Below are 16,001 nucleotides of genomic sequence, written 5' to 3'. Positions count from 1 at the left end.
TGCTGCTTTACTTTGTGACAGCAGACCTGTGACTTTGTCAGAGTCTGGTGAACTTTCCCAATACATTTTTATCATATTTTCAACACACCAAATAACCAAGCTATCTACAGTACTATTAGTATTACAAAACAATAAAGTGTCCACGTGTGATTCCTAAAAATATGGTGCAAACCAACAAATGTCCACATGTGATTCCTAAAAATATGGTGCAAACCAACAAATGTCCACATGTGATTCCTAAAAATATGGTGCAAACCAACAAATGTCCACATGTGATTCCTAAAAATATGGTGCAAACCAACAAATGTCCACATGTGATTCCTAAAAATATGGTGCAAACCAACAAATGTCCACATGTGATTCCTAAAAATATGGTGCAAACCAACAAATGTCCACATATGATTCCTAAAAATATGGTGCAAACCAACAAATGTCCACATGTGATTCCTGTTCAGGGGTGGACTGACCATTTGGAAACTGGGGCAATGCCCGAGGGCACAGGGTCAGTAGGAGGCCCCATGAGATGCCCTGGTATCTTTTTCATAGGCTTTTTTGAGTTTGGTCAAGGACTCAGGGGCCCCATGATCCTCTATTGCCCGGGGGCCCCATGAATTGTTAGTCTGCCCATGGTCCTGTTATTATAACACAATAACGTTTATGGGAATCTGCATATATATTTTATAAATATGTCCATCATTCATAAAGTGCAACCATTCTTTTGCAATGGAGTGAAGTAATATAAAACTTCTGAAAAATAAAGTGCTTCATTCAAAATCCTCAACTTCATGATTCTTGTGTTCCATTTCACCTGCGTGTACCACCACCATCACAGAGAACTCACCAGACAGCCATGACCTTCTCAATTAAGAGTTGGTCTGATTACGTCAGCGCAATGAAATGTATGTCGAAACGGAACTACAGGAAATTACGACCTTACGACCTAGTGACAGAAGTGGTGATGTCAGGAATGGACTCGCCAATGGTGGTGGGACTCACCTGCCTTGTGGGCTGCAGTACCAAGGCTGGCCAGCGGGTGCTCTCAGCAGCCAGAATCTCACTCCTGCAATCAAGCCATCACCTGAGGCTGATTGCAGGAGGTGTATTTAAGCAGGACCAGGCCTGTGATCACTGCCTTGGTGTTTGCTTCCCATGAGCCCCTGTATCTTGTTACCTGTGCCTGATCCTCTGTTCTGTGACATACCCTATGTTGCCGACCCTGCTTTGATCCTGATGACTGTCTCCTGCACTGACCCCTGGCTCTTTACCTGACTACTCTCTGCCTGCTCCTCCTGTATCTACCTGCCCGTTAGTTACCGACCCGGCCTGCCTGACTACGCTTGTGTTCCCGCACATATTGAGACTAACTTAAGGTTTGGTTTGGACTTTGCACTGTGTGCTCTGTGTATTGTGTACCTTAAATAAATTATATTACTTTTACACCATACTTGAAGCATGCGTTTCCCTGTGTTAGTCCACACATCTCTGGTCATACCTGGAGCCCTGACAGGTGAGATGCGCATGTAGTGTGGAGCGTTCTGGGATTTGTGAGGCAGAGAGAGGTGGGCAATACATTGAATGTTTAAACCCAGGTTCAGGGCTTAATGCACTATGAAATGTGAGCAGATTTAGCAATGGTTTTATACAGTATTTCAGTCTTTGCAGATGACACCAAGCTGTGCCGTGGAATGTCTTACAGGATGTCTTCAACTTAAAAGCCGACCTCAATGCTCTGTTTAATTGGGCAACTATGTGGCAAATGAGGTTTAATGTTGATAAATGTAAGGTTCTGCACTTGGGGGCTAAGAATATGCTAGCATCATACATACTAGGGGGGGTACAAATGGGGGAATCAATGGTGGAGAGGATCTGGGGGTTCTGGTGGATCACAAGCTTAATAATGGCAGCAATGCCAAGCTGCAGTTTCTAAAGTGAGCAAAATCCTCTCTTGTATTAAAAGAGGTATAGACTCCAGAGAGAGAGATATCATTCCCCCAGTACAAATCATTAGTAAGACCTCATCTGGAATATGCAGTTCAGTTTTGGGCAAAATTCACAAAAAGAACATTGGGGAACTGGAGAAAGTACAGAGAAGGGAAACCAAACTGATAAGAGGCATGGAGGAGATCAGCTATGAGGAAAGATTAGAGTAACTGAATTTATTCTCTCTTGAGAAGAGGAGATTAAGGGAGGATATGATCTCCATGTATAATATATAAGGGGGGATATGATCTCCATGTATAATACATAAGGGGGGATATGATCTCCATGTATAATATATAAGGGGGGATATGATCTCCATGTATAATACATAAGGGGGGATATGATCTCCATGTATAATACATAAGGGGGGATATGATCTCCATGTATAATACATAAGGGGGATATGATCTCCATGTATAATACATAAGGGGGATATGATCTCCATGTATAATACATGAGGGGGATATGATCTCCATGTATAATACATAAGGGGGGGATATGATCTCCATGTATAATACATGAGGGGGATATGATCTCCATGTATAATACATAAGGGGGGATATGATCTCCATGTATAATACATAAGGGGGATATGATCACCATGTATAATACATTAAGGGGGATATGATCACCATGTATAATACATAAGGGGGGATATGAGCACCATGCATAATACATAAGGGGGATATGATCACCATGTATAATACATAAGGGGGGGATATGATCTCCATGTATAATACATAAGTGGGAATATGATCTCCATGTATAATACATAAGGGGGGATATGATCTCCATGTATAATACATAAGGGGGGATATGAGCACCATGTATAATACATAAGGGGGATATGATCACCATGTATAATACATAAGAGGGGGGTATGATCTACATGTATAATACATAAGGGGGAGATATGATCACCATAAATAATACATAAGGGGGGATATGATCACCATGTAAAATACATAAGGGGGATATGATCTCCATGTATAATACATAAGGGGGGATATGATCTCCATGTATAATACATAAGGGGGGATATGATCTCCATGTATAATACATAAGGGGGATATGATCTCCATGTATAATACATAAGGGGGGATATGATCTCCATGTATAATACATGAGGGGGATATGATCTCCATGTATAATACATAAGGGGGATATGATCTCCATGTATAATACATAAGGGGGGATATGATCTCCATGTATAATACATAAGGGGGATATGATCTCCATGTATAATACATAAGGGGGATATGATCTCCATGTATAATACATAGGGGGGGATATGATCGTCATGTATATTACATAAGGGGGGATATGATCTCCATGTATAATACATAAGGGGGATATGATCTCCATGTATAATACATAAGGGGGGATATGATCTCCATGTATAATACATAAGGGGGGATATGATCTCCATGTATAATACATAAGGGGGATATGATCTCCATGTATAATACATAAGGGGGGATATGATCTCCATGTATAATACATAAGGGGGGATATGATCACCATGTATAATACATTAAGGGGGGATATGATCACCATGTATAATACATAAGGGGGGATTTTAGCACCATGCATAATACATAAGGGGGATATGATCACCATGTATAATACATAAGGGGGGGATATGATCTCCATGTATAATACATAAGTGGGGATATGATCTCCATGTATAATACATAAGGGGGATATGATCTCCATGTATAATACATAAGGGGGGATATGATCTCCATGTATAATACATAAGGGGGGATATGATCACCATGTATAATACATTAAGGGGGGATATGATCACCATGTATAATACATAAGGGGGGATTTTAGCACCATGCATAATACATAAGGGGGATATGATCACCATGTATAATACATAAGGGGGGGATATGATCTCCATGTATAATACATAAGTGGGAATATGATCTCCATGTATAATACATAAGGGGGGGTATGATCTCCATGTATAATACATAAGGGGGGATATGATCTCCATGTATAATACATAAGGGGGGATATGAGCACCATGTATAATACATAAGGGGGATATGATCAACATGTATAATACATAAGAGGGGGGTATGATCTACATGTATAATACATAAGGGGGAGATATGATCACCATAAATAATACATAAGGGGGGATATGATCACCATGTATAATACATAAGGGGGGATATGATCTCCATGTATAATACATAAGGGGGATATGATCTCCATGTATAATACATAAGGGGGGATATGATCTCCATGTATAATACATAAGGGGGATATGATCTCCATGTATAATACATAAGGGGGGATATGATCTCCATGTATAATACATAAGGGGGGATATGATCTCCATGTATAATACATAGGGGGGGATATGATCGTCATGTATATTACATAAGGGGGGATATGATCTCCATGTATAATACATAAGGGGGATATGATCACCATGTATAATACATAAGGGGGGATATGATCACCATGTATAATACATAAGGGGGGATATGATCTCCATGTATAATACATAAGGGGGGATATGATCTCCATGTATAATACATAAGGGGGGATATGATCTCCATGTATAATACATAAGGGGGGATATGATCTCCATGTATAATACATAAGGGGGGATATGATCACCCTGTATAATACATAAGGGGGATATGATCACCCTGTATAATACATAAGGGGGGATATGATCTCCATGTATAATACATAAGGGGGGATATGATCTCCATGTATAATACATAAGGGGGGATATGATCTCCATGTATAATACATAAGGGGGGATATGGTCTCCATGTATAAATACATCAGTGGTTCATACAGTGAACACGGTGTAGAGTTATTCACACTGAGGTCATCACAAGGGACAAGGGGGCACTCTTTACGTCTGTAGGAAAAAAAATTTAATTTCCAGACACTAAAAGGTTTCTTCACAGTAAGAGCTGTGAAAGTGTGGAAAAAAACTCCCTCAAGAGTTGGTTCTGGCCAGCTCAGTAGATTGCTTTAAAAAACGCCTGGATTCTTTCCTAGATACACAGAATATAACTGGTTACTAAAATTTATAGGTAAAGTTGATCCATGGAATATCTGATTGCCTCTCGGGGGATCAGGAAGGAATTTTTTTCCCTGCAGAAGCAAATTGGATCATGCTTTGCCTTCCTCTGGATCAACTGTGGCTATAGAATTATAACTTTTTTTTTTGTAGTGGTTGATCTGGATGGACTTTTGTCTTTTTGTCAGCCAGACTAACTATGTAACTATGTTGATGTTAATTTTAATAAAGGGTACTTTACACTATTGGAGTCTCCTTCTTCCCTTTTAACACATGGCATCCTTGGCAAAGCTTACAATGAGGAGCATGGTGGATTGACTTACTGGAGTTGGGGAATCCATAGATACAAACAAGCTCATATAGGCCACCTCTTAATTGAGAAGGTCATGGCTGTCTGGTGAGTTCTCTGTGATGGTGGTGCTACATGCAGGTGGAGTAGAACACAAGAATCAGGAAGTGGTGGATTTTGAACGAAGCACTTTATTTTTCAGACGTTTTATATTATTTCACTCCATTGCAGAAGAATGGTTGCACTTTATGGATGCTGGACATATTTATAAAATATATATGTAGCTTCCCATAAATGTTATTGTGTTATAATAACAGGACCAGGGGCAGACTGACAATTCATGGGGCCCCCGGGCAATAGGGGATCATGGGGCCCCTGTGTCCTTGCCCAAACTCAAAAAAGCCTATGAAAAAGGTACCAGGGCATCTCATGGGGCCCCCTACTGACCCTGGGCCCTCGGGCAGTGCCCCAGTTTCCAAATGGTCAGTCCACCCATGAACAGGACTCACATGTGGACATTTGTTGTTTTGAACAATATTTTTAGGAATCATATGTGGACACTTTATTGTTTTGCACTTTTTATGTAAGCACTGTATATCTTGGTTTATATTTACTTTTGTACATTATTGTGTATATCAAAGCAGCTACTGTGTAACAGGGGGGGGGGGGTTAATAGAGCAGAGGTGTCTTGGTATAACCATTAATATTATGTAGCAAACATTTGTTTATATTGGGGTATTGAATTAAAAATCACGTAGGTCCGTTTGGCAAAGGTTTCTTCCAGCAAAGGTCTGATTCTCATGTTTGTGCAGCTCCTTCACATCACAACCCCCTCCCCCTTTACATCACAGTCTCCCCTTTACATCAGTGTCCTCAGACCCCCTTAACATCAAAGTCCCTCCTTCTACATCACAGCCCCCTTTACATCATAACCCCCCTTTACATCACAACCCCTCTTTGCATCAAAGCCCCCCTTTACATCATAACCCCCCTTTACATCACAACCCCTCTTCCTTTGCATCACAGTACCCTGTCCCATCACAGCCCCTCCTTTTTACATCACTGTCCCCCTGTGCATCACATTCCCTCCCTTTACATTACAGGCCCCCTTTACAACACACTTCCCTAACCCCTTTACATTACAGGCCCCCTTTACAACACAGCCCCCCCTTACATCACATCCCCTTATTTTTTATATCACAGTCCTCTGTCTAATCACCCCCCCTTCACATGACAGTCCCCCATTTACATCAGTGTCCTCAGTCCCCCCTTCATATCACACTGCCCCTCTTTAAATCACAGCCCCCCCCCCCCCTTTATATCACAGTCTCCTCCTTTACATCACATGTTACCAAGTGGGTGATTGATTGCTGGGACCATCCTACATCCTATCAACCAATCACTCGCTTGTTAACTTGATAAAAAATTAAGTTGGAAGGAAGGAAGGAAGAAAGGAAAGAAGGATGGAAGGAAGGAAGATGGAAAAGAAGGAAGGAACATACAGAGAAATGAAAGAAAGAAGGAACATATAGGAGGGGAAAGGTAGAAAGGAATTAATGTATAGTTAAGAGATGGAAGAAAAGAAGGTATAGGGAAGAGAAGGAAGCAATGTATAGGGAAGGAAGGTATAGGGAAGAGAAGGAAGGAATGTATAGGGAAGGAAGGTATAGGGAAGAGAAGGAAGCAATGTATAGGGAAGGAAGGTATAGGGAAGAGAAGGAGGCAATGTATAGGGAAGGAAGGTATAGGGAAGAGAAGGAAGCAATGTATAGGGAAGGAAGGTATAGGGAAGAGAAGGAAGGAATGTATAAGGAAGGAAGGTATAGGGAAGCGAAGGAAGGAATGTATAGGGAAGGAAGGTATAGGGAAGAGAAGGAAGCAATGTATAGGGAAGGAAATAATAGGGAAGAGAAGGAAGCAATGTATAGGGAAGGAAGGTATAGGGAAGAGAAGGAAGCAATGTATAGGGAAGGAAATAATAGGGAAGAGAAGGAAGCAATGTATAGGGAAGGAAGGTATAGGGAAGAGAAGGAAGCAATGTATAGGGAAGGAAGGTATAGGGAAGCGAAGGAAGGAATGTATAGGGAAGGAAGGTATAGGGAAGCGAAGGAAGGAATGTATAGGGAAGGAAGGTATAGGGAAGCGAAGGAAGGAATGTATAGGGAAGGAAGGTATAGGGAAGAGAAGGAAGGAATGTATAGGGAAGGAAGGTATAGGGAAGAGAAGGAAGCAATGTATAGGGAAGGAAGGTATAGGGAAGCGAAGGAAGCAATGTATAGGGAAGGAAATAATAGGGAAGAGAAAGAGGAAAGTTTAGGGAAAAGAAGGAAGGAAGGAATAGGGAAGAGAAGAAGGAAGGAAAGTAGGAAGTAAGGTATAGAGAAGAAAAAGTAGATACATTTAGGGTAGAGAAGGAAGGAAGGTATAGGGAAGAGAAGGAAAAAACATTTAAGGAAGAGAAGGAGGGAAGATATGAGAACGAGAAGGAAGAAAGGAAAGTAGGAAGGAAAGTATAGTGGGGAGAAGGAAGATGGGTATAAGGAATAGTAGGAAGGAAGGTATAGGGAAGAGAAGGAAGAAATATTTAGGGAAGAGAAGGAATTAAGGTATTGGGAAGAAAATAACTAAGGCATAGGGAAGAGAAGGAAGGAGAATATGAAGGAAGGTATAGGTAAGGGAGGAAGAAACCTTTAGGGTAGAGAAGAAAGGAAAGTAAGTATTGGGAAGAGAAGGAAGGAAGAAAACTAGGAAGGAAGTTATAGGGAAAAAAATGAAGGAAGGTATGTGGAAGAGTAGAAAGAAAGTTATAGGTAGGAGAAGGAAGGCAGATAAAGGGCAGAAAAGGAAGAAACGTTTAACCTCCCTAGCGGTCTGATTATGTCTGTATTTCTGTGCTCAAAGCGGTAAATGTTTTTGCATGGAAATATATTGTTTTTTTATTGTAGGCTGTAATTTTTAGGAATAACGCACTGAAATCTGTCCGAACAAGAGTCTAGTAAACATCTCGGGTATGATAAAATTTGAAACATGAAATCATAAATTATAATAAAATAAATAATCATAAAAAATAATATAATAATAAAAATTTAATTCAATAATATAATCAAACCAAAAACACTGAAATTTGAAATAGAGCGCCAAGCACATCGCTGAGCAAAGTTGCAGAATCGTTTTCATTGTCTGATGACGAATTTCCCTCACAAATCATTATCACTCAATTCTGCAAGTGGTTCTGATTTACTATCGCTGTTCTCTAGCCGGTCTAAAACCGCTTTTGACCTAAAGGGACGCTTTTTGGACGCCATGGACGTTTCTCAGTTTCCAGGCAGAAAGAACAGTAAAAATGCAGGCAGGGCGCCGGACAAAGCACTCGGGACAAAATGTATGTGAAATGGTTTGATACAGTAATGGTATACTATCAGATTTTATTCATTTACTTCTGATTTTTTTTTTTTCTCCAGTCCAGTTTGTTACACACAGATCAAATATTTCTCTTCTACATCGGCAGATGCTGCAACTTCTGATCATAGAACAGTGTCTGATTTCCTTCACTGCTAGTCAGCAGTTGAGAAAATATTGAAACTATATACATTTTTATGGATGACCTAAAGGGACGCTTTTTGGACGCCATGGACGTTTCTCTGTTTCCAGGCAGAAAGAACAGTAAAAATGCAGGCAGGGCGCCGGACAAAGCACTCGGAACAAAATGTATGTGAAATGGTTTGATACAGGAATGTTATACTATGTGATTTTAGTGTATTGAGTGAATGTCACTTTTAAAATTTTTTAATTTCTTGCCGGTTCCATCCCCCGTACGTCCTGTACGTCCCGACGCTCGCAGGGAATTTAACCCGGAAGACAGATGCCGGCATCGGCCGGAGGAGATGGCCGGGGACGCTGCAGGGGGGGCATCGCGGGAGCGCAGGACAAGGTAAGTGCTGGAGGGATCCCCGAGCAACGCTGCTGTGTATTCCCGAGTGTAGATCGGGGTTTCCGCTTTTGGTACTGAAAGTTAACCCCGAGCTGCGCTCGGGAATACCTCCAGAGAGGTTAAGGAAGAGAAGGAAGGAAGATATAGGGAAGAGAAGGAAGAAACATTTAGAAAAGAGAAGGGATGAAGGTTTTTGGAAGAAAAGGAAGGAATGTACAGGAAATAGAAGGGAGGAAGAAAAGAAGGAAGGAAGGTGGGAGGGAAGTTAGTTGGTGTTTTAGCTTTGGTACAGAATTAAAAACTAGTGATTCACAATAACTATCTCTCTGCAATCATCCCTCTATATTCTGTACTGTGAATGTCTTGGCTTCATTATCTCCAGCTCTCTGTGTTCACAGATTTCTCCTTCCCACGCATGTTGCCTGTGCTCTGTATTATCCATTTACTTCTGCTTTTTTTTTTCTCCAGTCCAGTTTGTTACACACAGATCAAATATTTCTCTTCTACATCGGCAGATGCTGCAACTTCTGACCATAGAACAGTGTCTGATTTCCTTCACTGCTAGTCAGGAGTTGAGAAAATAGTGAAACCATATACATTTCTATGGATGATATACAGTATACATCTAAAAGGGGGGCTGTTTCATGGTTTTTTACAACAAGGAAAAGGACTAAACTCTATTTTGTAGTTGGATTTAATAAAATAGAACTAAACCAAAACTTTTAGAAATTTTCTCATTTCGGAAAGGAAGGTTATAATTGCTGTCCTTTAGGGATGAGCCAATGTCGGTTTACCCCCCCCCCCCTCCCCCGTCCCCGTTAATCAGGAGCCAAGCATCATATAAAATGTTGGTGCTGTCATTTAGCAAGCAGTACCATCAATCGTGTGCACTGGGTACATTGAGTTTTTAATTATGGTGAGTGAGCGGGTGGCAGACCTCGTGATTGACAATGGATTTACAACGGGGGACTTTTTTAGGGATTTTTTTTTTAATAAAGGACTTGTCAAATGTTTGGTTGTCTTTATTTCTAGGTTATATTTGTTTTGTGTGAATGAGTAGGGGTACTATGTCTCCCTTGCTCATTCATGAAGGAGGGGCCCCCTTATTTTTATAAGGGCCACCCCGGCTTGCAGATCCCCACAACTACCTTCCAGGGTTGTGGGAAAGAGGCCCTTGTCCTCATCAACACAAACTCACTGGACACTTTATTAGGTCCACTAGTACCGGGTTGGACCCCCTTTTGCCTTCAGAACTGTCTTAATACTGCATGGTATAGATTCAACAAGGTGTTGGAAACATTCCTCAGAGATTTTGGTCCATATTGACATGATAGCATCACACAGTTGCTGCAGATTTGTCAGCTGCACATCCATGAACTGTTGATACAAGGCAGGATGGATCCATGCTTTCATGTTCTTTATGCCAAATTCTGACCCTACCATCTGAATGTCGCAGCTGAAATCGAGACTCATCAGATCTGGCAACTTTTTCCAATCTTCTGTTGTTGAATTTTGGTGAGCTTGTGTGAATTGTAGCCTCCGTTTACTGTTCTTAGTTGACAGGAGTCAGTGTGGTCTTCTGCTGCTGTAGCCCATCTGCTTCAAGGTTCAACGTGTTGTACGTACGGAGATGGTATTCTGCATACCTTGGTTGTAGCGAGTGTTTTTTGAGTTCAGTCTTTGCAGATGACACCAAGCTATGCAATGGAATAACATCCTTACTGGATACTCCAACTTACAAGCCGACCTCAATGCTCTGTTTAATTGGGCTACTAAGGCTAGCCCAGGGGCAGACTGACCATTTGGAAACTCGGCCACTGTCCGAGGGCCCAGGGTCAGTAGGGGGCCCCATGAGATGCCCCTGATACCTTTTTCATAGGCTTTTTTGTGTTTGGACAAGGACACAGGGGTCCCATGATCCCCTATTGCCCGGGGGCCCCATGAATTGTCAGTCTGCCCCTGGGCTAGCCTTAGTTGCCCAATTAAAAAGTGCATTGAGGTCGGCTTGTGAGTTGGAGACATCCAGTAAGGATGTTATTCCACTGCATAGCTTGGTGTCATCTGCAAGGACTGAACTCAAAAAACATTATGCAATATTCTTTAGTTCAACCACGTGTGAAGAGAAAGAATTGGTTGATTCCTGCGTCAACACAATGCTGATGGGGGAATCCATCCTGTAGTGCTATTGTGTTCTTCTGACTTGGAGCGCAGAGAGCCTCCCCAACCAGCAATACAATGATCACTGCTGGTGGCTATTCAATAGATTGACTTCAGACAACCAACCTGCCCATAGATGGATTGAAATTCATCTGGTTCAGCAGGAATTTCAATCCATCTATGGCCAGCTGAAGTGGCAAAAGAGGTTTAATGTTGAGCATGGAATGCCAACTTGCAGTTTCTAAAACTAGCAAAATCCTCTCTTGTATTAATAGAGGTATAGACTCCAGAGACAGAGATATCATTTCCCCCGGTACAAATCATTAGTAAGACCTCATCTGGAATATGCAGTTCAGTTTTGGGCACCAATTCACAAAAAGAACATTTGGGAACTGGAGAAAATACAGAGAAGGGCAACTAAACTGATTAGAGGCATGGAGGAGCTCAGCTATGAGGAAAGCTTAGAGGAACTGAATTTATTTTTGACAATTTACTTTTTTTCTTTGTTTCACTTCATCTGTATGTATTGTCACCTGGTAGGTGAGATGTATATATTGGGAAAGATAGAGGCAACACAGGAAAAATGCTAACAAAAGGAGAGATGACCTCATCAGTCTGTTGCTGCTCTTTCACTGTTTAGCCATAGGCTGGGGGGTGGGGAGTTGACCTAGCTGTGTTGCTTAATTGCAGCAGAGAAAAGTCAGGTCACCAGCCTTGCTATGTTGTTTGATTTTGTATTTCCAGGTAGGGAGCGCGTTCATGCGCTGCCCTGCCCGCACCAACCTGTCCGCGCCGCCATTGGCAGCTAGAGCTATCGATTGCCCAGTCAAAGCCAGAGACTCCCCGCCAGCACACGGTGATCGCAGATGATCAGTGACAGAGGAGAGGTCTGTATGTAAACAATACAGAGCAATACAAAGCAGAGCAATACAAAGCAGCATGCTTACATAGTAAAACACACACAGTCAAAATAGTAAAACAGAACCCAGCACACAGTTAACCCTTTGATTGCCCCAGATGTTAACCCCTCCCTGCCCAGTGCCCAGTGTAACTATCCTAGTGTCAGCGGGATGTCAGTGGCAGTTAGTCAGTTCCCCCCAGTGTCAGAATTCCCACCACAGTCCCACAGGCCCACTATACGTCGCTGATCGCCGCCATTACTAGTATAAGAAAAAAATTCCAGTATCTATACCGCCATTTGTAGACGCTATAACTTTCACGTAAACAAATTTATTTACATATATTGGGATTATTTTTTAGCAAAGACATGTAGCAGAATACATTTTGGCTTAAATTTATGATGAAATTTGATTTTTTTAAATTTTTTTACTGGATATGTTTTATAGCAAAAAGTCAAAAATATAGTTTTTTTTTTTCAAAATTGTCGGTCTTTTTTTGTTTATAGTGCAAAAAAAAAAACAAAAAACGCATAGACGATCAAATACCACTGAAAGAAAGCTCTATTTGTGGGGAAAAGATTATTATTATTATTATTATTGTTATTATTATTATTATACAGTATTTATATAGCACCAAAAGGTTTGCTCAGCGCTGTACATTATAGTGGGGACAGTACATGAGACAATACAGTAACAAAACAATACACGAGGGGTTCAAGGGCCCTGCTCTTTCGAGCTTACAATCTAGGAAAAGATAAATTTAATTTGGGTTCAGCTTTGCATGACCGTGCAATTGTCAGTTAAAATAACGCAGTGCCGTATTGCAAAAAATGGTCTGGTCAGGAAGGGGGGGGGGGGAATCCTCTGGAGGGCACGTGGTTAAGCTGGAGTCATGATCACTGCCCCATGTTTCCTGTTTCAGGGTGGTTACTTTCAATTGCAGCGTCCTATGGAGCCACCCTTGCATGCAAGGACTAGACTTGTGCCTCCATACATTGTGTGCTTCAATAGAAGCACACAGCCCTGTAGGCGAGGATGGCAAGGAACTCCCCTGCTCCTCCTTCCCTTCTTCAAGCCAACAGACTGGCTCCAGACTGAACTGTCCACTGTTAGTTCTTTCCTGTGAAGTTTAGCAAAGCAGCACTGCAAGAGCAATAGCCAGCAGCACTGAAAATTGTAGAATGCAAGTGCTGGGGTAAGAGTTTTTTAAATAGTTTACTAGGAGAAATTTATTTTATTGTGTCCTTGTGTTAAAATAAAAAAAAAATGCAGAGGGTTTAATACTACTCTAAAACAGTTCCACATTATTTGTAACCCCAATTTTTATTTATTTATTTATTTCAGGTACTTATATAGTGCCGTCAATTTACGCAGCGCTTTACATATATTGTACAATCACATATATATTGTACATTCACATATATATTGTATATTGTATATATTATAATTGTACATTCACATATATATTGTATATTGTATATATTATAATTGTACATTCACATATATATTGTATATTGTATATATTATAATTGCACATTTACATATATATTGTACATTCACACATATATTGTATATTTTATATATTATAATTGTACATTCACATATATATTGTATATTGTATATATTATAATTGTACATTCACATATATATTGTATATATTATAATTGCACATTTACATATATATTGTACATTCACATATATATTGTATATTGTATATATTATAATTGTACATTCACATATATATTGTATATTGTATATATTATAATTGTACATTCACATATATATTGTATATTGTATATATTATAATTGTACATTCACATATATATTGTATATTGTATATATTATAATTGCACATTTACACATATATTGTACATTCAAATCAGCCCCTAACAGGGGTGGACTGACAACTCATGGGGCCCCCCGAGCAATAAGGAATCATGGGGCCCCTGTGTCCTTGCCCAAACTCAAAAAAGCCTATGAAAAAGGTACCAGGGGCATCTCATGGGGCCCCCTACTGACCCCAGGCCCCCCCGGGCAGTGCCCGAGTTTCCAAATAGTCAGTCCACCCCTGGTCCCTAACCCCGAAGGGGTGTACAATCTAAGGTCCCTAACTCACATTCATACATACACATACTAGGGACAATTTAGACACGATCCAATTAACCTACTAGCAGGGGCGGACTGACCATTCGAGCACTCAGGCACTGCCCAAGGGCCCGGGGTCAGTAGGGGGCCCCATGAGATGCCCCAGGTACCTTTAATTGGCTTTTTTCATAGGCTTTTTTCGTATGGGCAAGGACACAGGGGCCCCATGATCCCCTATTGCCCGGGAGGGCCCCATGAGTTGTCAGTCCGCCCCTGCCTACCAGCATGTTTTTGGGAGTGTGGGAGGAAACCCATGCAGGTACAGGGAGAACATGCAAACTCCAGGCAGGTGGTGCCATGGTTGGGATTCGAACCAACGACCCTAGTACTGCCAGGCGGAAGTGCTAACTATTGAAGCTGAGGGGTGATAACTGACAGTTACTCACATGCAGATAAGATCAATACTATTTTATAGACTTTATTGACAGCCACGTTTGGTTTGCCTTTTTTATGGACTATCCCTAATTTTCAGGACAACCCAGCAGAAGATATAACAAATTTGCAGTCCCTTTAAAACCTCATCCTTCGAGGAGATACTTCTTGTTTCCAAGGGGAAAAAAAATTATGTTTGTTGGTTGATTATTTTTAAACTTCCTGATGCGGAATCAGCTGCATGGAAATGCAGAGTCATTAACATCACGCAGAGAGGAGGAAGAAAGATGATTTTATTGTGCGCCGTGTGCGGCAAGAAATGCCACAACGATTTGCGCTATAATACCGGCCTGACAAATATGACATTATGTATTCAATCTCGGGGTGGAGGCGCCTGTCACCGAGGCTTCGGGGGGCTTAAAATAAAACATTGTTACCGTTGAGAAGCTTAATGGATGAGGAGACGTGCCGCATGTTTGAGGGCTGATAACCAACTCGGATCACAAGGAGGAGAGTGATGGCTACAGGGAGGATCAGACACGCTGCACCGCAAGGGGCCACTTTGCCAGCAAGGTAGCGGCCAAGGACCCCCCGCTCTTTACAATGAAAATCTCTAATTGGACAATTGAAATAAATATATGTTTTTTTGTTTTAGCTGCCAAAGGGTTTGTCATTCTGTACAACCAGTCATGTGATTTGCAAACCAATTTCACACTGCATTGAAAGACCAAATGCCACATGTAGTTTCTAATTAACCAATTCAATACCGGGCAATTTTACCCCTTCCTGCCCAGGCCAGTTTTCACGTTTCAGCACTCTCACACTTTGAATGACAATTGCGCGGTCATACAACATTGTACCCAAGCTAAAATTTTATCATTTTCTTCACACAACTAGAGCTTTCTTTTGGTGGTATTTAATCACCACTGGGGTTTTTATTTTTTGCTAAATTAACAAAAAAAGACCAAAAATTTTGAAAAAAACCCACGTTTTTCTTTGTTTCTGTTATAAAAGTTTACAAATAAATAATTGTTCTTCATAAATTTAGGCCGAGATGTATTCTGCTACATGTCTTTGGTGAAAATAACCCAAATTAGGATGTATTTAGTTTGTAGGAAAGTTATAGAGTTCACAAACTATGGTATAGATCTGAATATTGATCAATCCTGA

Source organism: Staurois parvus, unplaced genomic scaffold (assembly GCF_062004578.1).
Source record: "Staurois parvus isolate SC_StPar_1 unplaced genomic scaffold, SC_StPar_1.0 ptg000095l, whole genome shotgun sequence".
NCBI classification, from domain to species: Eukaryota; Metazoa; Chordata; class Amphibia; order Anura; family Ranidae; genus Staurois; species Staurois parvus.
The sequence above is the reverse complement of the archived record's forward strand: the minus strand, read 5'-3'. Positions refer to the sequence as shown.